The sequence below is a fragment of the Bos mutus genome, chromosome 7 (assembly GCF_027580195.1).
Source record: "Bos mutus isolate GX-2022 chromosome 7, NWIPB_WYAK_1.1, whole genome shotgun sequence".
NCBI lineage: Eukaryota > Metazoa > Chordata > Mammalia > Artiodactyla > Bovidae > Bos > Bos mutus.
In genome coordinates this window covers 66,532,204-66,555,771 of record NC_091623.1, presented here as the reverse complement: position 1 = coordinate 66,555,771, position 23,568 = coordinate 66,532,204, and the positions used below count along the sequence as shown (strand labels likewise).

At 41.6% G+C, this 23,568-nt stretch overlaps 1 protein-coding gene across 2 annotated transcripts in view; it reads left to right on the top strand.

Moving 5' to 3' along the window:
• The window catches only part of MEGF10 (multiple EGF like domains 10), a 179,357-nt gene that overhangs the window by 13,105 nt on the left and 142,684 nt on the right, over positions 1-23,568 (top strand). The window contains exon 1 of one of the 2 annotated variants that reach the window (XM_070374059.1): positions 16,481-16,663. The exons of the other annotated variant lie outside the window; for it this stretch is intronic. The gene's annotated coding sequence lies outside the window, so the exon portion shown is untranslated. Of the gene's footprint in view, positions 1-16,480; positions 16,664-23,568 lie in introns of those variants that run through there. 2 annotated transcript variants of the gene reach the window in all.

The following is a 23,568-nucleotide window of genomic DNA, read 5'->3' as shown; positions in this document are numbered from 1 at the left end:
TTTGTTCTTTCCTAGTAAGATGTGAGCAGACTTCAGAGGGATTTGAACAAAAACATGTGGCAGCATTACTCACAAAAACTAAAAGATGAAAACCCAAATGCCCACCAACTGATGATTGGAGACTGGATACGCAAAATGTCATATCTCTATACAATGGGATATTATTCATCCCTAAAAAGGAATAAAGTATGATACATGCTAGAATATGGATGAATCTTGAAAACATAACGCTCGTGAAAGAAACCAGACATGAAGGCTACATGTTGTATGATTTCATTTGTATGAAATGTCAAGCACAGGCAAATCCATGGAGCTAAAAAGTGGATTAATGCTTACAAGAGGTTTATAGGAGGGGAATGAACAGTGATTGGGTCATGCAGGATTTCTTTTTGGGGTGATGAAATGTTCTGGAAGTAGATGGGGGTGATGGTGGTACAGTGTGGTTAAATGATGAATTTTACATCATGTGGATTTTACTTTAATTATTTTTTTGGCCTTTATTGAAAAGAAATGAGCAAATGTTTTGCCTTTAGATGAGATGTATCTGTATCAGTCAGTCGATCTCTCTTCACGATGTGTCTGAACAGCCAAGTCTTTGCTGCATGTTGGAGAGGATATTCAACATGTCAAGGCCTGGTACCTGCCCTCAGCACACTGCCAGTCTGGGGACAGGAAAGAATAAGGAAGCAGGTGATATGTTCTAAGTGAACCTGTCTTGGAAGAGGGAGAGATTACTGTGGGTTTGTTGAGAAGGCTTCTTAGAAGAGATGGGGCTTTGAAAGATAAGTGAGCATCCTGTAATGGAGAAGAGGGAGAGAGTAACCCAGTTGATAGAAATTCAGGGCTGGGTGAGAGTGGGTGAGGGTAGGAACAGGGGCAGGCAGAGATGAGCAGAGTGGCATGCTTGTTAACAAAGATACCAAGAAATAAAGTTGCAGGAGGTTGGAGCCAAGTTGGGAAATCTTTGAAATCTACTTACATTTACTAGGCAGTGATTATTAAAGGGTTATCATTGCTGACAGGAGTAGAAAATGATATAAAAATGGGGAAGACAATAAAGAAACTAATATAGTAATTTCACTAAATCTAATACAATCTGTTATTTATTTATTTAATAAATATTCATGGACTACCTATTATGTTCCATGCAATTTTCTATGCATTACCTAAGAGAAGCAAGGTCCCTGCCTTCTTGGACTTAGATTCTAGTTATACATTTCAAACACTGATCACTCTGTCCAGTGGACAGCTGTAGTTGAAAAGCTAAAGCACAGATTGTGCTATAATGTGGTTTAAAGTGTGGGTTCTAGAACCAGACTACCTGGGTTTGAATTCTGGTCTGCTCCGTGTTTACTAGATGTATAACCATGAGCCAGTTACTCCAGACTTCAGTTTCGTTATCAATTAAGCAGGGAGAATATTAACTTTCTCAGAGAGCTGTCCTGAGGATTAATTGAGATGATAAATGGGAAAGACTTATGACTTATCTGGTATATAGTAAACACTCAGTAAGTTTTACTTGATTGTATTGGATTGATTGATTTCTACTCAAGGATTTGTCTAGGTCATCGCCATTTTTAATTCAGTGAGGCTGTTGTGGAATCCTGGTGTGTTGCACCTCGGGTCTACGCTCTCTTTCATATGCTGTACTATTTTGGATATTGAACGTGTTGAATCAATAAGCATAGAAACTCTTCCTTCAGAACTCAGGAAAACAGTAGAGTTCCTCTCTCTAACAAGCTGCAGTTCTGATCTTGGCTTGGACAAAAGTTTCCAAATAATGTTCCTCTTGCAATCTGAATCACGAAGTCTTTTTGAACATCTTGGCCTGACAGATTCTGCCCTTTCAGTATTAGGAGTCTAGTGATAAGGAATGTGGTTGGTGCCTCAAACCTTATGGTATTGTCTCCCTCTGGAGATAGAGGCACACTTTGAGTTTAATTTCTTTATGTTACCTCATCACAAGTGCCCTGGCCACCTCAGCTCTCTGTGCCTCTGTGACCCTTTCTGTTGAATTAGGGTAAAATAGCCAGCCCCCGCCCCCCATCAGAAGGTACCTTCTTGGAATTTTTCTAGAAGTAATCCTTGGAGCTTGTGGGAAAAGACTGCGTAAAGTTTGAGGGCCCTTCTACTCTTAGCATAAATTAATTCTAGAATATAAATTTCCTGAGCACATGCGATATGTCTGGTTTACCATGCAGTCCCCAAATGGTCAGGCATAATGCCATGGACTTGGTTGTGTCTCCCCAAATTCATCTGTTGAAATCCTGTCCCCTCAGTGTGACTATATATAGAGATGGGACCTGTGAGGAGGTGATGAAGACTAAATGAGGTCATGATGTGGGGCCCTAATCATGTAGAGCTGGTTCCCTTATTAGAAGAGGAGGAGACCCTAGAACTCTCTCTTTCCATCATGTAAGGACACAATGAGAAGGGGGCCATCTGCAAGTCAGGCAGAGAGTTCTCCGCAAGCCTGAATTGGCCAGCACCTTGATCTTGGACTTCCAGAACTATGAGAAATAACTTTATATTGTTAAGTCACCCAGTCTGTGGTATTTTGATATGGCAGCCTGAGTAAACCAAGACATGTAAACATTTTCTTTTTTTCTTCCCATTCCCTCCCTTACTTTTTTCCTCCCTCCCTTCTTCTTCTTGCCTTCCTTTCCTTCTTTCTTTCATAGAATAGGAACTCAAGCATTTGTGGGCTTGACTAATTTTGAGATTATTCAGAACTATGGGTATAGAAGAATAACATGAAGAAGAGAACCTGACCCGCCATCCTATTGAATGGATAATCTTGACCTTGTCTCCCACTGTACACCAGCGAGGCCACGAGGTAGCATCATTGCTTGATGAGAAACTTTCTCCAAGACCTCATCTTTCCTCTACTGGAGATGCTAATGAGTGGTGAATAGTCAAGAGTGAGTGAGAACCATTGTCTGAAGGATGTGCGGGGAGGGAAGGGGTAGACAATTTGTGCTTTGGACTTTCAGGTTTTGAACAGTTGACTTCCTAGCTATCCTTTCATAGGAGGCAGAGGGATTGAAGTGGTGAGAGTGTAAAGGGAGGGTCAATAATGGAGGCTGTGCCAGCCAGACAGCACCTCACCTGGGCCAGGAGAGGTCAGGTGGATTCTTCCACGGAGGACATCCCCCTTCCAAAAGGGTGCGAACTCTGCCTAAGCCCAGGCAAGGACTCAAGTGCAGAGAGTTCCTGGGGACAGCTAGCCAGATGGTCTACTTTTATTTTGGTGAAGACCCGCCTGGAGCAAAGACACTTTTCTTCCACTATTAAAAAACAAAAGCAAAAAGCTTATGATGTGGGGCTCTGCCAAGGTAGGGGCAGGGAAAAATCCTGGCCTTGTGTTTTCAAGGCAGGATGCAAATGATGCTTTGTAGTTTGGTTTGTGCAGCCACTGGGGATCATTCCGCGGGCCTCCCCGCAGCCCATCACTGCTGTAGAGTAATTTTTATGATTGTGATCATCATCCTATAAGCTCACCCTCTAGGTCCATTTGTCACCTTCCAGAGTAATTGTCTTTGATTGAGGATATTGTATTGTTACAGCATCCAGAGAGCTTCTGAAAGTGATCCCCTAAATTCGCTTTTAGAATTTGAAGTGGGTACTTATGTGCAGCCCCCTCCCTAGAGGACAAAACTCCGTTCTTTCTGAATTTGCAGAGTTCAGGCGGGGCAGACAGGGACTTCTCTCTATCCCTGGAGGATTTCTTAGAGCTTGATCTGAGGAAGCTCTTGTGTAGTTGGGAGAATTTGAAAGAGCCTTTTTCATTTCTTGGCTAGGTTGTACTGTGTGTGTGAAAACGAGGCCGCATCATTAGGGCCCCGGTGGCATGTAGATTCCTCCCCTGGCACAGGAGGAGACCGCGGTGTTTGCATGGGTTGGTGGGTGCTGCACCTCGTCCGTTTCCTTTGTTGGGGAATGTGTCAGGTTCTGCTGCTGAGGAGGGTGGCAACCACAGCCTGGCAGGCAGATTTGCAGAACAAAGTGTCAGTCAGTAAACACAGGGCTTTGGAAGCCAGGCGAGTTTTGTCATGGAGTTCTAAGAACCAGTTCTTTAAAACAAAAACAGCTTCGCCATCTGTCTAGGCATTGGATCCACCGCAAGGAAGACTGGAGGCAGAGCAAACCTATGGGGAACCACGGCGGGCTTTCTTCTGTGGCCTCTTCTCTGAGATGTGAGATGACCTCTGCCAGGCTTTGACTACTGTGCCCACAGAGAAAAAGCCATGTGCAGTGACCGTCCCGCTCGTTCTTTGTGTGCTGCAGTTATTGGCAGCTGAGCAGATGGGAAAGTGAAGATGCCTGTGGGAGGTCAGAGTCAGGCCCCAGGATCATTGTTGAAGGCCCAGCGGGAACCCCATGGTTAGGGAAAGAAGTCCAGATGAAGCAAAATTGCTTAAAGAGAGGGGGGCTTTTAAGAGTTTCACTTCATTGATTTGGTTCAAGCTTTACCTTAAATGTACTTCCTGCTGAGTTGTGGGAGGTGATGGGATCACCCAAATTTGAAATTCCAGCATTACTCATGAGTGTAGCTGCCCACTTTTAGAACTGTATCACTTTGAGGTAGTTTTTTGTGCTTTCTCCTCTTGGTGCCAATGAAAAGCATACACAGTAATGTGAATCTCAAGATTAGTGTCACTAATCCGTATCTATCTGTCTGTCTGTCTATCTTCACACACACTGGAAAAGGGAATGGCAACCCACTCCAGTACTCTTGCCTGGGAAATCCCAAGGACAGAGGAGCCTGGTGGGCTACAGTCCATGAGGTTGCAAAGAGTCAGACATGACTGAGTGACTAACACACACATATACACACACACTTGCATGGCCTTGAGTGAAATAAGCAAATACTTCTAGAGTACGGGAGCATGCTCAGAGCCCTACTAGGTGGTCCAGAATAGTAGGGTGATCAATGAATGCATCTGGAGCCTGGAGTTCTTGACTTGAGATCTAAATCCACCACTGTTTGATCTTAGGTACCTAAAAACCTGTCTCATGCCTGATTTCCTATTTATGAAATGAAGAGGTCAAAAAGGTCCTTTGCAATGCCATGACCTTGACCAGGAAGCCTCGGGGGCGAGTCTGGAGTGCAGGATATGGCTGAACGGGCAGGTGAGACTAAGGTGGGTGAGGCTTAGCGCTGGCAGCGAGCAGAGCTGTCTGAGGGGCTTGGCACCGAATGGAGGAAGCACGATTGTGTGGCTCACAGAGCTTGATCCCCGTCCCTTCTCTGCCCTGGAGGAGCCTGGGATGAGTCTGGGGACGGCTGCCTTCCTGGGGACCCTTCCTCTGTACTGGCTCCTGGTTACTGCAGAGCTGGGCCCGGACATATGGAACTTAAAGCACAACTTTAGCAAAGTCCTCCATTATGGCTAACATCACACCAAATCTAAACTACCTTCTTCTATCCACGATGGATGTATTTTCTTCTACTTCGTTATGACAGATCTTCAGGAAAAACAGGTACAAATGTGCTTTCTGTTTCTCTTTTAAAAAAATCTACACATATATTAAAAAAAAAAGAAGAAGAAAAGAAAGTGTTAGCATTTAAAATCTGATATCTGCTACTGTTCCCCAAGAGACTGTGAAGAGAGTGTCTGGTGGCGGCACAGAGCCCTAGTTCAGGATTGTGGAGTGGAAAGGCCAGTCCTGCCCCTCTGGGTAACAGAGACCCGGGACTGTCTAATCCACGCCACATGCAGTGACCTGAACGGACCCTGCAGAACAGAAGGCTTGCTGTCTCCTTGCCGAGCAGTTGCTCCGAAGCCCCGATACAGCTGTGGCTGGCTTTGTGGAGAAGTGCAGTGGGACTTGATCTTTTAATCTCCTCTCTCCCTTATAGGTATTATAAATAACAACTGTTCTGTAGGAGTACCTGCCAGAAGGGATTGAGATGTGCATTCTGCACTCAAAAAAGCATTGTTTTGTGTCATCTTAACTTCATTAGTTATTAGACGAGTTGGCGGGGGCGGAAGGGAATAAAACTCCAAAGCAAAGCTACTTTGTTTTGTTTGACCCAGAAAATCCAAGCGCAGGAATTTAGAATTGAAGTCGAGGAAGGCAAGTTACTCAGTTTTAACCTCAAATTCCTGATAACTTCTCCGAGAAAGTAAGACGTGCACACCAGTCCGCATCCCTAAGTTCATTCATTGCGAGTTAAACAAGTGAAATGGAGTTTTGAATTCAGGCAGACAGGGGTCGAGAGCTGGGATTCTGACAGGCACAGGGGCTTCAAAATGTTAGATGCCCTTTGGTTTCCATTTGCTTAAAGTTGAGAGAGAGCGCGCTAAATTGTCTATTTTGGCTTCTGTTGGTGGGTTCCGGAGGAATCGTCTTCTGTTTAGAGCTCTCTAGGAGAGCAGAAAGGGGACATTTTGCACCCCTAATCCTGCAGAGTGGGACTTCCCTGGTGGAATCCTGCAGAGAAGGCAGTGGTGGCACTGAATAGGCACAGGATCACTCTGTTGTTATTGTATTACTGACGTGTCCCTCCTTCCACCCTTGAGTTCTAGCGACTGGCTTACGGTCCCGTGATCTGTGGAAGAATGCACAATGTGTGTTTAAATCATGCAGACAGGTGAAAAAAGAAAGGCAAACAAGAAGTCCCTACCTCTTGGACAGGTATCTGTTACTCACTCCTTAGAACTTGGCTTAGTTCCCCTTACTTCTTTTTTTAAATTGTGATAAAAGAGGTGTAACGTTTGCCATTTTTAAGTGTACTGCTGTGTGGCACTAGGTTTACTCCTGTTCTTGTGCAACTATCGCTGTCACCATCTGCAGAACTTTTTCATTTTCCCAGATGGAAACTCTTCACCCATTAAACAGCAAATACTGATGTCCCTGTGACCCCCACCCTGGCAACCACCGTTCTATACTTTCTGGCTACTGATGTGACTACTTTAGGTATCTCAGTCAGTTCAGTTCAGTTCAGTCACTCAGTCGTGTCCGACTCTTTGCGACCCCATGAATTGCAGCACGCCAGGCCTCCCTATCCATCACCAACTCCCGGAGTTCACTCAGACTCATGTGCATCGAGTCGGTGATGCCATCCAGCCATCTCATCTTGTCGTCCCCTTCTCCTCCTGCCCCCAGTCCCTCCCAGCATCAGGGTCTTTTCCAATGAGTCAACTCTTCGCATGAGGTGGCCAAAGTACTAGAGTTTCAGCTTTAGTATCATTCCTTCCAATGAACACCCAGGACTGATCTCCTTTAGAATGGACTGGTTGGATCTCCTTGCAGTCCTAGTATAAGGGAAATCATACAATATTTATGCGTTTGTGGCTGGTTTGTTTCACTTAGTGTAATGTCTTCATTTCTTTCATGTTGTAGCATGTGTCAGAACGTCCTTTTTTAAGGCTGAATAATAAGGAATGATGCTAAAGCTGAAACTCCAGTACTTCGGCTACCTCATGCGAAGAGCTGACTCATTGGAAAAGACTCTGATGCTGGGAGGGATTGGGGGCAGGAGGAGAAGGGGACGACAGAGGATGAGATGGCTGGATGGCATCACTGACTCGATGGACATGAGTCTGAGTGAACTCTGGGAGTTGGTGATGGACAGGGAGGCCTGGCATGCTATGATTCATGGGGTCGCAAAGAGTCGGACACGACTGAGTGACTGAACTGAACTGAACTGAATATTCCGTTGTATAAATATACTGCATTTTGTTTATCCATTTATCCATTAGTAGACATTTGTATTACTCCTACTTTTTGGATATTGTGCATAATTCTGTTATGAACATTGGTGTACAAATCTGTTTGAGCCACTGCTTTCAAACCTTTTAGAGTATTTACCTAGAAGTAGAATTGTATCATATGGCAATTTCATGTTTATTTTTTTAGTTAATTGAAATAGCTATACTGTTTGCCACAGCAGCACAGTGTTTAACATTCCCACCAAGAATGCACACGTTTCCAAATTCTTCTCATCCTTACCAACACTTGTTATTTTTTTTTTTTTTTTTAGTTTTGTGTTTTGATAATAGCAATCCTAATGGATGTGGAGGGGTATCTCATTGTTTCAGTTTGCATTTTCCTAGTGATTAGTGATGTTGATCATCTTTTCCTGAGCATATTGGCCAATACTGTATCTTCTTTAAAGAAATATTTATTCAAGTTCTGTGCCCATTTTTAATTAAATTATTTTTTGTTGCTGAGTTGTTAGTCTTTGTTTTTTTAATAGTCTAGATATCGATCCCTTATCAGATATATAATTTGCAAATATTTTTTCCCATTGGGTGGGTTGCCTTTTCTCTGTTGCTAATGTCCTTTGATTAAAAAATAAAGTTTTTAATTTTTATGAAGTCCAGTTTACCTCATTTTTCTTTTGTTGCTTGTGCTTTTGGTATCATATCTGAGAAATTATTGCCAAATTGCTTTTAAGTATTTTAATGTAAAGCTTCTTTCTCTGTAATACCACAAAAACCATTATTTGTATAATTTTATCTTTTGAATGAATATTGCTTTGAAATTGCTCTCTTTTTGTTGTTGCTGTCAGAGTAGACTTTATATAATTTCAGAATTGGTTGATTCCACTTCCACCCTGCTCTACTATCTCTCTTCTTTTCTTAGGGGATCACAAAGGCTCATTGTGGATAAACAGAAAAGAGAATAAGGGAAAGGCTTAGTTTAAAAACGAGCCTCCGTCATTTATATTATAGGGATAGAGGAGAGAAAGGCCACATTTCAGAAGTCGGGGGAATGTGAGAGGGCTCTTCAGCAATCATGACTTGCAGGAAGTGTGTGACACTGAAATGGACTGCCATTTGTCTGAGAAGCCTGAGATCTGTTTCCTAGAGCCCGTTTCCTCCCTCCCCTCACAAGTTGGAAAAAATTGCTGAAAAGTAGGCAGGCGTTATGGGTGAACGTCTAGGGAACTGACAGTCTCCATCCCAAGGCAGAGAAAATGTCATATCTGAGATGCCTCCAAATGTATAGACAGTGACTTTTATACATGTTCATTCTTTTTCAGAAAACCATACATTCCTTTTATTTTTATTAAATGCTGCTCTGATTTTTCTAATAGAGTAGAAAGTCCTTTTCCTGTTTGCCAACTTCTCATGGTTTACTCACTGTTATTTCTGAGTTATAGTCTATGCACAGATCACCATTGAGAGTAACCACATACCCAAAACACCATGGGTATTGCTTGGTATAAAAATGCAAATGGGGAGTGCATCATAAATTTATATAATCTCATCCTCTAAGAGCAAATTAAACACAGAGAGAAGGCCTCAAGGACATTCTTCTTTATACTTGATTGTTCCGGAAGAATATTTACAAGGTATACATGTTGTAATCTTTTCTCATCTCGACGTTACAACCATACGTCACAACTTCTCTAGCACTGGGCCATTGTTTACTTTAGACAGCTCTGGTTAGGTGAGTGTGTGTTTGTTTCCCTACCTGGCATGTGTTTGGGTAAGAGGTTTCCTGCTTGTATGTCTGGTCTGAAGAATGGTTTTCTGTGCTAATAATTGTCCCAGTGCTTCTGCCTGCACAGTAATTTGATTTAGAGATAGAGAGAGCACTGGGTGTCTGGATTTTTGCAGTTTTAAGTTGAAGGATGGCATATTTTTAAAAGGCAGCTGTTTTCAAATGAATTGCAGTTTAATTAGTAGATGCCCACTTACTGCCATACACAGACTTGGAAGAATCAGTGAGCAGCTTTCCTGGGGACACAGAGAGATGGCTTTAAGTTTCCCTAATATATATGTTAGAAATCCCCAATGGCTCAGATGGTAAAGAAACTGCCTGCAATGCAGGAGACCCGAGTTTGATCCCTGGGTCTGGAAGATACCCTGGAGAAGGACATGGCAACTCACTCCAGTGTTCTTGCCTGGAGAATTCCATGGACAGAGGAACCTGGGGTGGGGGGCGGGAGGTGCAGGGAGGAGGGGGAGTGGCTGCAATCCATGGGCTCGCAAAGATTACAGAATGAGATGATAAGTTCCTAAAATTCAATTTGGTGGTTGGTTCGTAGGGCACAAGGCATCCAAGGATCTAGGGGTCCTGAGAAGACAGCATCCTGGTTTTGCAGATTAGATTCATGTTTTCAAGTCATGACTAGCTCTGCTGCTGCTGCTGCTAAGTCGCTTCAGTTGTGTCCGACTCTGTGCGACCCCATAGACAGCAGCCCACTGGGCTCCTCTGTCCCTGGGATTCTCCAGGCAAGAATACTGGAGAGGGTTGCCATTTCCTTCAAGTGAAAAGTGAAAGTGAAGTCGCTCAGTCATGCCTGACTCTTCGCGACCCGGTGGACTGCAGCCCATCAGGCTTCTCCGTCCATGGGATTTTCCAGGCAAGAGTACTGATTAGCTCGGTAACTAGTAAATGCACTTCATTGGTAGGATCCCATCAGAGCTCCTAATGTGAGTGCCTGCAGGTAGGACCACAACAGAGCCAGAGCTGGGCCCTCCTGGTCTTGCCCTGCTCTGTCCTCTCTCCATTGGGCCTGTTGTTTATCAAGGGCCTTGCTGCTGCTGCTAAGTTGCTTCAGTCGTGTCCGACTCTGTGTGACCCCATAGACGGCAGCCCACCAGGCTTCCACGTCCCTGGGATTCTCCAGGCAAGAACACTGGAGTGGGTTGCCATTTCCTTCTCCAATGCATGAAAGTGAAAAGTGAAAGTGAAGTCGCTCCGTCGTGTCTGACTCTTAGTGACCCCATGGACTGCAGCCTACCAGGCTCCTCCATCCATGGGATTTTCCAGGCAAGAGTACTGGAGTGGGGTGCCATCGCCTTCTCCAATCATGGGCCTTAGGTGAACATGATAGAAATGGAGTCCACAGGAGAGAGAGAAAAAAAGAAGTCAGAGCAAGCAGCCCAGGCCGTGCTTCCAGTTTAACTGGCACCAGGGAAAAGTGCCTTCAGCTGGCACAGGGGCTTGTGCACACCAGGCTGTGACTGTTGGCCGTGGAAATCCTGGTTGTAACAGAGGCTGCTGCCATTCAGGCAGCGAGCGAGGAGCTGCTTTCATGGGGAGGCTTTTTTGGCACCGTGTCCGACATACACTCCAGTCAATCACGGTAAAGTGCCTAATAACAGATGTGGTAATTAAGCCTGAAGAACTCCGTCTCTATTTTTTATTGCAGGGAATAACAAAGTGCCTCATTAAGCCTCCAATCCCACTGATTTTTGATTTGGGCATCCTGATGTCGTCAAAAATGACATCTTTGCAAGGGCTTTCTTCCTAAGTCCTTATCAGCCTAGGATGCAGCCAGCACAGGTTGGATCAGTTTTGGGAGGATAGTTCTATCCTTTCTGATCTGCCCTTTGCACTCCAGTACTGAAGCGTATGCAGATTCCTGGGGTACCATCAGATTCCTTAAAGTACCTTGGATATGAATAAACAGTTTTAGCTTTTATGTGCTTGTGTGAATATAAAATGCTCCCTGAATATCTTCAGTTCAAATTATGCTGTTTATAGCAAGAAATTAACTTTAGCTTTCAATCCCAGAAAGGTTTCAAATAACCTGAAACCATGGTAAATTACCATATTTTAATAAGATAAATTATCTTGGAAAATAATTACATCTGAAAAAGTCTGTCTTTGTGGCAGTTTATAAAGCAAATGTCTTCGTTAATGTTATTTTTCCTTCTTTTTTAATGATGAACATGAGTCTGGCACATTATTAGAGAAAATGAATCTAGTAACTAGGGACAGGTAGAAAAAGTGTCCTCAATAGTAAGAAAATGTGGCTTGAAACTTTCTCTGGAACACTTCCTGAATTATTTAGAGCTGGGTCTATTGGTGCTCTTGGGAAAGACAGCCAAACACCGCTCATTGTTTAAACGTTTCTACATGACTCTTGGATAGTGTAGATTTGAAAACAGCATTTATATCAGGGAGATGATTTTTTGTTTCTTTCTAATCCAGGGTGGCCATAAGCTTAGAGATGTTTAAATATTTTGAAAAGGCCCTGGATCCCATTTTATAAAATTATTGGTTCATTTCTGTGTCTCCTAATGCATAATTTTGAGTTTTTCAGGGTATTTCCAAGAGAATTTCTAGTTGACTATATTCTGAAATTCCGCTCTTTTAATCTAACCCTGTGAAGCAGATGATTCATAGCACAAAGTCAGGATTTAATTTAGTTTCAAGCTTGGTATTAATAAAGCATAAACTTGACCTGCTCATCTGATTATGATTAGCCTTGAACCAGCAACTTGTATGTACTTAATATTTGTACACAAACATCTATGGAAAGGGATACCAATGTTAATGGCAGTCCATATTTGTTTACTCAAAATGTGTTAGTCACTCAGTCATGTCTGACTCTGTGTGACTTCATAGACTATAGCCTTCCAGGCTCCTCTGTCCATAGAATTATCCAGGCAAGAATACTGGAGTGGGTTGCCATTCCCTTCTCCAGGGGATCTTCTGGACCCAAGGACGGAACCTGAGTCTCCTGGATTTCACGTGATTCTTTACCGTCTGAGCCACCAGGGAAGCCCCTTGTTTCCTCAAATGACATCCAATACTTACTAATCACATTTTACCACCTTTATCCATTTAGAGATTTTCTCCCATTGATGCCAAACATATTTTTGCCAAATATAAAGGTAGGCATGTGCAAACTCAGACCTTACCACATTAAATCTATTTTTAGAAACCATCTCTATGTATGCCTTGCATCAAAAAGTGAGACCTCCTAGCAAAACACTGTTGCTAGGATTATACAGTTGCTGGAAAAGCAAAACTTTTCTTTAAATGAGATTCTAATTTGTTTTCTTATATTTCCCCTAACAGCAAGATCTGGGATGACAGAATTCATGTTTCTATAATTTCCATCGCTGGGTGAATGTTTCTACAGGTTCATAGCGTCACCCTTTGAACGAAGCGGAAACTTGGCCAAGAGTGGTCCTGAGCTAAAGCGCCACCTCCTGGTGGAACGTATCACTTCAGGGATGGTTTCTCAAAACTATTCAGGGGTTTGTTTTCCTCAGGTATGGATCCCATTCTCAGTTTATTAATCTCTCACCTCAAGCCTCTAGACTCATATCAACTGTCTGGGACTCACAGGATACAATCCCCTGACTGCCCTTCAGCCTCTCAGATCACTAGTTAATTTAGTGTGAATGCTGTGTGCCCCAAGTTTTGACCTATTTCAATTAACAACCGTTTGTTGAACCTCTGTTGTATTCTGGCAGATGGGGAGAGTAGTAAAAATTAAAGAGGACTGGAATAAAAGACAAGACAGTGACTTGAGCTCTGCATTTCAGGAGTTTGTAGCTAGTTGAGGAGAAGGGGTTGGCTATGTGAAAAGATGACCAGCAGCCCAAGGTAACTTGCTGTACCAGAAGAAGGATGGGGAGAGTTGGTTCCAGCAGAGATTTCTATGCAGTTTTTAGTGAGAAGAGTAAAGAATATTTTTGCTTATGTCCTGGAAACATTGTTAATTAGACGTGGGATGAGAGAATAAATTATTGCAAAGAGAGAAATAAGTTTACAGGAAGCTTATGTAATGGTTTGAATTTCAAACAATTAGGGAGGCGTACATGTTTGCCGCAGGAAATCATAGAAATGAATCATAGACCCTTTCAAATTAGCAGGGCAAGAAAAATATAATCCATGCAGGAAACTATTTCCATCCTCCGTAGATTCTTCAATTGAGATAGGCTTCATGTATACTTTAAATTCATTAGATTTTATTTTTCCTTTTAAAATTAAATGATTAGAAAGTTTAAAACCTTGAACAAACGACAGTAATATAGTTTATAGGGATATTGTCATAAGAAGGAAATTAATGTGTTCAGTATGATAGGGTCAACTTAATCTTGAACGCTTTCTGCTGTCTGTAGTTTCAATATTTATGATAAAGTGAAGATACTGCTATTAGAGATTTTGAAATTAAACACAGAGTCAAGGAAGGGTATTTATAATAAAGGCAAAAGGGAAATAACATTTAAAAAACCAAGAACAGAGGAAGGAAAGAGATTAAAGAAAATGTCACAAGTTGAAAAGCCTGTAGTCCTGCAGAGTTCAGAACACATGGCTTTAGTTCAGTTACCTTGAGCGTTTTTGGTCCAAATTGCCCTTAAAGAGTTATTAGAATCTGCTTGAAAGTAGAGGTATTATTCACCATGAAACCTGTCTATATCGATGTTAATGTTACAGTTTATTTATTTATTCTTAACATTATATTTGATGTGCGTTCATGTCCACCTGTGCTTCTCACTTTCTTTCCTTATTTGGGTAATGAACAAACACTCGTGTGCATTCGGAGTGTTCTGTTGCTTGTAGTCACAATAGGACCTTCATCAGACACTATTGAAGACCTTAGAGAGTTCTCAAAATTAAGCCTAAAAGTATATGGATCCCTATCTTTACTTTCTATATTTCAAGTATATATTTTGAATTACTTTATAATATAAGCTTTCCCCTTTTTTAAGGTTTGATTGGTTTTTAATTTATTTATTTTTAATTGGAGGATAGTTGCTTTACAATATTGTGTTGGTTTCTGCCAAACATCAACATGAATCAACCATAGGTACATGTATGTCCCCTCCCTCTTGAACCTTTCTCCCATGTCCCACCCCATCCCATGCCTCTAGATTGTCACAGAGCACTGGATTTGAGCTTCCTGTGTCATATAGCAAATTACCACTGGCTATCTATTTTACATATGGAAATATATATATTTCCATGTTACTCTCTCAATTCATGCCACACTCTCCTTCCCCCACTGTATCACCAAGTCTGTTCACTGTCTGCATCTCCATTGCGCCCTTGCATATAGGATTATCAGTACCATCTTTCTAGATTGCATATATAATAGGTATATACCGTGAAGAAACCATAATTGAAAAAGACATGTACCCCAGGGTTCATTGCAGTGCTGTTTACAATAACTAGGACATGGAAGCAACCTTGATGTCCATCGACAGATGAATAGATAAAGAAATTGTGGTACATATATACAATGGAATATTACTCAGCTGTAAAAAGACCACATATGAGTCAATTCCAATGAGGTGGATGAACATAGAGCTTATTATACAGTGAAGTAAGTCAGAAAGAGAAAAATAAATATTTTATATTAACCTTTTTCTTTTCTAAACTTTTTATATTTCACTTCATGAACTCATTGAAGTGTGGTGATTTTTCAGTTATTATAGGTGTAATAATCTGCTAATTACTGAGGGTTTGTTATGGTGTGTTCCAGATATTGTTTTTCTGGTGAAGTTTGCTAAGATGGGTCTCTCTACCAACCCACACAGAAAGGCCCTAGGAATTGTACTCTTCAGCCATAGGGACTCAACTTTTCCCAAGTTCTAGGCACCCTACTCCAGTACTCTTGCCTGGAAAATCCCATGGACAGAGGAACCTGGTAGGCTGCAGTCCATGGGGTCACTAAGAGTCGGACACGACGGAGCGACTTCACTTTCACTTTTCACTTTCATGCATTGGAGAAGGAAATGGCAACCCACTCCAGTGTTCTTGCCTGGAGAATCCCAGGGACAGGGAGCCTGGTGGGCTGCCGTCTATTGGGTTGTACAGAGTTGGACACAACTGAAGCGACTTAGCAGCAGCAGGCACAGCACAAGGCTCATTGAGAGTTTGATTCCACTGTTCCTCTGTCCCCGACTCCTGTACCTTCCTTCATTCCTTGTATTGCCTGAATCTCAGCACATCCTGATTTCTCTCTTTACCACTCCCAAATATATGCTCATGGTCACCTCCCTTTGCCCACAGCTGAGATGAATATGGATCCACAACAATCATGACCAAATGCAGCCATGTTTGAGCAGGGCCACATACTGAGAATAAAGGAATGCCAATGAAAAGAAAGCCTTGAGCTTTTAAATGAATTCACAGAATAACTAACTTTAATTAAGTCCTTGAAAGATATCTATAAGCTCTCTATAGAAGCAACACTTTTTTTCCTCTAATTAGAGCAAGTATTTTTCTAGTAAAGCTTTCATTGGTTTTCCGTGTTTATATTCACTAGTATTGCAGTCATTTTATTTCAACTCCAGGATTTCCTTTTGCAGTAGTCTAGTTTAACAATTAAATGGGATAAAACTTAGACCTTTCATTTATTTTTTTTTAATATTTGGAAAAATATTTCAAGATCCAGGACAACTGATGTACATATTCTGAGGTTTATTTTTTCCTATGGGTCATTAATTCATTCAATCAGTGGTTAAGAAACATTATTGAGCCCTGCATATATGGTAAGAACATGTAGAGATGATGTAGAGATGAATATGTAGAGATGAATTCCCTGTCAGGGAATTCACCAGCTAGTGGAGACATGAGTAAGAAAATGGCCAAGAAAATAGTGTGGTTTCCCTCTGACAAAGTCCACATCATCTATTCCCTGATGCCCCAGGGTTATGAGGGCAAAGAAGAAGAATGTTTAGATTGGCCTGGGAGCTCTTCTAAGAGGAAGTACCTTTTGATTCTTGAGGAACTGGTGAGAATTAAGTTGACCAGATAGTTACAGGCATTCCAAGAAGAGAATAACATGGGGAAAGAGAGAGGAGTGAGAACATGTAATATTCGGGGAAATTCAAGTAGCAAGGATTGCTCAAGTGATATTTAGAAGTGATAAATAGCTGTGTGAACTTGCTGGGTGACGGGTCACTCAGATCATGTGGAGTGAATGAAGGCCAGTTTGGACTTTACCACAAAGGTGAGTTCTCAAAAGCTTTAAGTATGAAATTCTGACGTTCTGATTTGTGTTTTGAGAGAATTGGTGACAACATGGAGGACGAATTGGAGGTTAATTGGAAAAAAAGATAAGTTGAAAAGCTTGGCTTTAAAACCTACTTTATCTTTGCAACAAAAGGTCAAACTAAAAGACCAATATTATTGAACTGTTCGTTGCTGTAGTTAGAATGAAGAGAGAAACTAAGTTAATAATAAATGATAGAGGCATATATCTCTCAACTCTTTATTTCAGATATCAATATTAAAATTTAAAAACTTAATGACTCAGGAAGAGCCAAAAAATATTGGCCATTTCCTCATTCCTGATAGTTTTTTGCTAAGATATAAAAGTGATAAAGAATTTAAAGTGCTGGGACCATTCTAAGTATTGAGTTGGCCAAAAAATTTGGTTGAGTTTTTCTGTAAGATGTTAGATACAATTGGCATTACTGACTGAAAATGAATTTTAAAAGTACTTTGGAAAGCCGATAAAATTGCCAAAGATTATGTTAAAAGATAGTTGTAAAATCATCCTAGAATATACAAAGCTTATAAATACTTGAGATAAGAAATGAGAACTCTCGCAATGATTTTGCCATTGGAAAATTGCCTTAAGCCCTAAAAAGTAATGAAAAATAGATTCACAAGAAACATTTCCAATAAGAAGATCAAGCATAATTGGCTGAGAATGAGAGAGAAAAATTAAATACCCATAAGAGTTGTAAAATTATGCCCTATTTCAAAGTAACCAAGTCTTCCACCAGAATTTTTTTTAAATAAAAGGAAGTTTAAGTTATATAAGAGACGCACAATGGCCTCATGGTACATAAACATTATTAGTTCTTGAAAAACCCATGATTTGGAATATATTTGCTTTCAAAAGATTTTGATTTGTTCAGTTCGCCAGTTCCAAATCTTGCTTGAGAAGTCCTACCAGACCCAAACCTTTTTTTCAAGCTAGTCTTCTTAAAGTCTTTAGTTAAGTCTACGTACTTGACTCTTCTCTGTACTTTGTTATTCTTTGAATTCATTTAGTCACTTGTTCTTCATTCATTCTTTGGCCCTCCTCTCTGTGAGGTGCTGTTCTAGGTACTAAGGATATCACAAAGAATCAAAAAGGCATCATTGTGCTGAGGATTTGGAACGTCCGTTTATCTTTCATCAACTCCTTTGCCTCAGCCAATAGCAAAGCTTTTTTGAGGCTGTGTCTACTCCTCTCCCTCGATGCACAGATTGGGTGGGCATAACCCACTGTGAGTAAACTCCTCCTCCTTGGAATGAAAAAAAGCATTCACTAGTTACCTGATTAAAGTCTTGGCCATTTTGTCAGTATTTTAGTGACAAACTTTTATAGGAACTCTGGAGCCTATAATTTGTGTGTTTCTATTCTGTTAAGACTGGCATCAGTTGCAGGGGAACAAAAGTAATTTCATCTTTATTATCTTTATGTGTAGCAAGTCATAATGTTGTACAAGGATCTTGAGAAGCTGTTTATCAAGTAGGTTTGTGACCTTGGGTGTACACAGAATTTCACTTGATCATGGCATCATTGTCCATGACATTAGAGTATTGGACCAACTTCCTGTTAACAGCTATTTTCACACAAAAAGTAGATGAATCTTAGACATTCTGGAGGTTTATAAGAAAGACACATTGGCATTAAAGCTCCTTTCCTGGCTAATATTTCTGAACTGGAAGCAAAGCAAAGTGAGAATGAGTGAATTCATTAGTGATTGAAGTTTGACTCTGGGCCAGATTACAATGTCAGTTGCTATACCTTTCGGTCCCCGTAGCATCCAGATTCTGAATTTCCCTGAAAATGGCAGAGAAAGACAAATAAGGAGATGCCAGGTAATCGGAAGGGATTGTTATGGATAATGTGAATGAAGGAAGTAGTATGGAGAATGGCTCTTAACTTTCCTAACAACATGAGATTGTTTTCCAACTATTATTCCGGGTCAGACAGGGTCACTTCTTGAATAAAAGATCTGTCTAGACACCACGGGAAGCGGTGCTTCTGCTTCAGCATGTGTCACTTTGTCTACTAAAACAAAGTCCTATTTTAAGAGCCATAAAGTTGGGGTTTGGGTTGTGGCTTCTCAGATTTGCATATAGATGCTGTTGGTGAGGAAGTGGAGATGGGAGGGATGACAGCCCCTGCGTTTTCTCCTGAACGTCCTGGCCAAGTACAGCTTTGAGTAATTACCTTCTGCCTACTTGCACTTCCCGGTGGCTCAGACAGTAAAGCGTCTGCCTACAATGTGGGAGACCTGGTTTCAATCCTTGATTGGGGAAGATGCCCTGGAGAAGGAAATGGCAACCCACTCCAGTACTCTTGCCTGGAAAATCCCATGGATGGAGGAGCCTGGTAGGCTGCAGTTCATGGGGTCGCAAAGAGTCAGACACGACTGAGAGACTTCACTCACTCACTTGCATTTCCTCAGCAGTTCCCTCACATTTTGTCTGAAAGCTTCAAAGCTTTTCACCATGTGGGTTTAAAACCACGAGGATAAATGTGTCCAGACTTTTTTTTGTGGCAATGCCTGCTGCTCGAGATGTCTGTGGTCACTCCACATCCTGGTCTGGATTAGCGGTTCTGAACTGAGTAGTCCAGGGAAGAATGGCCATGGAGTTGTGCTGTCACGGAGTTTTTGAAACATCTGGGCAGTCTAAACATGGAAATACCTTGTATACTTTCTAAATTCACATTTTCAGTTTTGACCAGGAAATAGCTTAGTCACTTAGAAATCTAACTTTGAATGAATTTGCATTTTAAGAGGTTCCAGTGCACAGATAGAGTATTATTTTAGAAAGACTATGACTATTATACCTGATGGAGAGGTAGTTTGACTGGAGTTAAGAAACCTGAGTTCTGGTTTCTAGTTTTGAACCATTCACAAAGTAGCTCTGTGATCATGGTAGAGTCATCCATCATTAGGGCTTCAATTATTCCATCCATAAAATGAAAGAATTTTGATTGGATTCCATAAAGACTTAAACTGTAACTTTCTGTCCCATTTTTTTTTTTTTTTAGCACAAAAGCTCTGTGGACCCAGGACATATACAGTGCCCTGGAAAATCTGGGGGAGCCAAATGAATGTTAAGAACTTCAATTATATAGCTCATTATGAAGTATTAAAAGTAGAGCAATACTCTATGTGTGTTTGCCTTAATAGAATCTGCTGCTGCTGCTAAGTCGCGTCAGTCATGTCTGACTCTGTGTGACCCCATAGACGGCAGCCCTCCACGCTCCCCTGTCCCTGGGATTCTCCAGGCAAGAACACTGGAGTGGGTTGCCATTTCCTTCTCCAATGCATGAAAGTGAAAAGTGAAAGTGAAGTCTCTCAGTTGTGTCTGACTCTTCTCGACCCCATGGACTACAGCCCACCAGGTTCCTCTGTCCATGGGATTTTCCAGACAAGAGTACTGGAGTGGGTTGCCATTGCCTTCTCCTAATAGAATCTAGATGTATGCAATTGACAGGGAAATTTTCTAACATCTTCAGTTCAGTTCAGTCGCTCAGTTGTGTCTGATTCTTTGTGGCCCCATGGACTGCAGCACACCAGGCTTCCCTGTTCATCACCAAGCCCCAGAGCTTACTCAGACTCATGTCCATTGAGTCAGTGATGCCATCCAATCATCTCATCCTCTGCCTAACATCTTAATTCCATAGAAACTCTTCTCCTTACGGGGTTTGCATTCCTCTGTATTTTCTATTCTAAGAAATGACCTTGGAGGAAAAGAAGGCTTGTCTTGGATTGCTCAGATGTGCCTAATGGTTGAGTAGCTCAGGAACTGAGGATTAACGCAATGACCTAGAGTTGGGCAAGCAGGTGACATGTAAGTGTCCCTTTGTCATGCCAGCGATGGTGCAGAATGACCATCATCTATCCTACTATGGGCCACTGAAAAGGACCCTTCTGAGAGAGGGATTGTGCAAATACTATTATCTTTTTCTTTCTCCTACCCCCGGGTGCAAGAAAAGACCTAAGGTTCTGCTGACACTCACGTGTCCAGCTGCACATCAGAGAACTCTATTTCTCCTCTTACCGTCCTAGGTGGCTCAGTTGGTAAAGAATCTGCCTGCTGTGCAGGAGTGAAAGTGAAAGTCGCTCAGTCATGTCCGACTTTTTGCGACCCCATGATCTATACAGTCCATGGAATTCTCCAGGCTGGAATACTGGAGTGTGTAGCCTTTCCCTTCTCCAGGGGATCTTCCCAACCCAGCGATTGAACCCAGGTCTCCCACATTGCAGGTGGATTCCTTACCAGCTGAGCCACTAGAGAAGCCCAAGGATACTGGAGTGGGTAGCCTGTCCCTTCTCCAGGAGTGCAGGAGACCCAGGTTCAATCCCTGTGTGGGGAAGATCCCCTTGAGAGGGAAATGGCAACCCACTCCAGTATTCTTGCCTGGAAAATACCTTGGACAGAGGAACCTGGTGAGCTATAGTACATGGAGTCCCCAAAGAGTCGGACATGACTTATCGACTAAACCACCGCCACCCTTTATTTTAATTTGAATTTTCCTTTTTAAAGGACATTGGCTTCTTTTGTTATTCATTCTGTTTCCATTGGATTTTTTTCCTCTTTGTATTGTGTCAAGGGATTGGTCAAACCTGAAATGTTCAGCTTCTTTAATCAGTGTTGTTGGTTGAAAGAAAACAAAAAGCAGTAAGTCTCCCTTTCTTTCTGGGCTGATCAAATTTTATTTTCTAGTTCATTTTTCTTACACACATTTATTCTTAGACTGCCTGAGGTCTCATGCTGTGTTTGGATATTTTATCTTGAGTGAATCTTAAGCCATAACATTCAGTACCATCCCTGGCCTGTCTATAGTTCCTCTTCTGTTCACAAGCTTTTCCACTCTGTGGTCCAGACAGACTTGCCCATTGGCTCTCCCCTCTGGGAATCTGCTTTCTGCTTTTGCACCTCCTAATTCCTTCTGGTGCAACCTCTTCTGTGCCGTCTACCCAGCACAGTCCTCAATATGGCACCTCTTATCCCTGCTCGCCAACTAGAAATACTTTCCAAACTCCCATACTTATTTTGTTAACTTATTTGGACCCTAATCACAGTTTTCATTGTCTTATTATGATACAGCCAACTCAGTGGGATCGCAGAGGGTCAGGCGTGACTTGGCAACTGAACAACAATGATATACCTCTCACATTATGTTGTAAACTCATTGAGGGCAGACATCACCTTCACCACTGTTTGCTGATTGAGACAACCAATGTTTGTTCTTCAGCAAAGGCTTTGAAAAGTGTCTGTGTGAAAGATTGTTAAAATAATTGCATTATTAGGACATAGTGAAATTTGAAATAGGTCTACATATTAGATGGTAGTATGGCATCAGTGTTAAATTTCTTCACTTAGACAATTGGATGATATGGGTGAACATTCTTATTCTTAGGAAATGTAAATTGAAGTATTTAGAAGTATTAGTATATATACTGTTTACTCAATTTACTTTCAAATGGTTAATGAAATCTATATATATTGCCTTTGTATGTGTGGGTTCAGTTCAGTCGCTCAGTTGTGTCTGACTCTTTGCAACCTCATGAATCGCAGCATGCCAGGCCTTCCTGTCCATTACCAACTCCCGGAGTTCACTCAGACTCACGTCCATCGAGTCAGTGATGCCATCCAGCCATCTCATCCTCTGTCATCCCCTTCTCCTGCCCCCAATCCCTCCCACCATCAGGGTCTTTTCCAATGAGTCAACTCTTCGCATGAGGTGGCCAAAGTACTGGAGTTTCAGCTTTAGCATCATTCCTTCCAAAGAAATCCCAGGGCTGATCTCCTTCAGAATGGATTGGTCGGGTCTTCTTGCAGTCCAAGGGACTCTCAAGAGTCTTCTCCAACACCACAGTTCAAAAGCATCAATTCTTCGGCACTCAGCTTTCTTCACTGTTCAACTCTCACATCCATACATGACCACAGGAAAAACCATAGCCTTGACTAGACGGACCTTTGTTGGCAAAGTAATGTCTCTGCTTTTGAATATGCTATCTAGGTTGGTCATAACTTTTCTTCCAAGGAGTAAGCACCTTTTAATTTCATGGCTGCAGTCACCATCTGCAGTGATTTTGGAGCCCCCCAAAAATAAAGTCTGACACTGTTTCCACTCTTTTCCCATCTATTTCCCATGAAGTGATGGACCAGATGCCACGATCTTCGTTTTCTGAATGTTGAGTTTTAAGCCAACTTTTTCTCTCCTCTTTCACCTTCATCAAGAGGCTTTTTAGTTCCTCTTCACTTTCTGCCATAAGGGTGGTGTCATCTGCATATCTGAGATTATTGATATTTCTCCCGGCAATCTTGATTCCAGCTTGTGCTTCCTTCAGCCCAGCATTTCTCTTGATGTACTCTGCATAGAAGTTAAATAAGCAGGGTGACAATATACAGCCTTGATGTACTTCTTTTCCTATTTGGAACCAGTGTGTTGTTCCATGTCCAGTTCTAACTGTTGCTTCCTGACCTGCATAAAAATTTCTCAAGAGGCAGGTCAGGTGGTCTGGTGTGTGGGTAGATAGTGATAAAGTGAATGTGGAAAAGTGTTAGCAACTGGTGAGTCTCTGTTATATTTTTGTGGCTTTCAAGTACATTTGAAATTTTTTAAAATGAAGTGTTAACAAAATGTAACAAATTTTATATGCCATCTAATCAAAGATAATTATAGAAAACTAGAAATAAAGGAAAATTTATTTGTAGATGAAAAATTACCTAGGGAAGATTCCAAAATCCATTCACTTAATATTTTACGAATGACATTGCCCAGAGCACTTGATAAACTAAGTTATTGTGAAACAGGTCAATTCCTCTGGATAGTCTAATGTTAAATGATTAAGAATAAAAAGCAGGATAATTTGGGACAGTGCTTTGTGT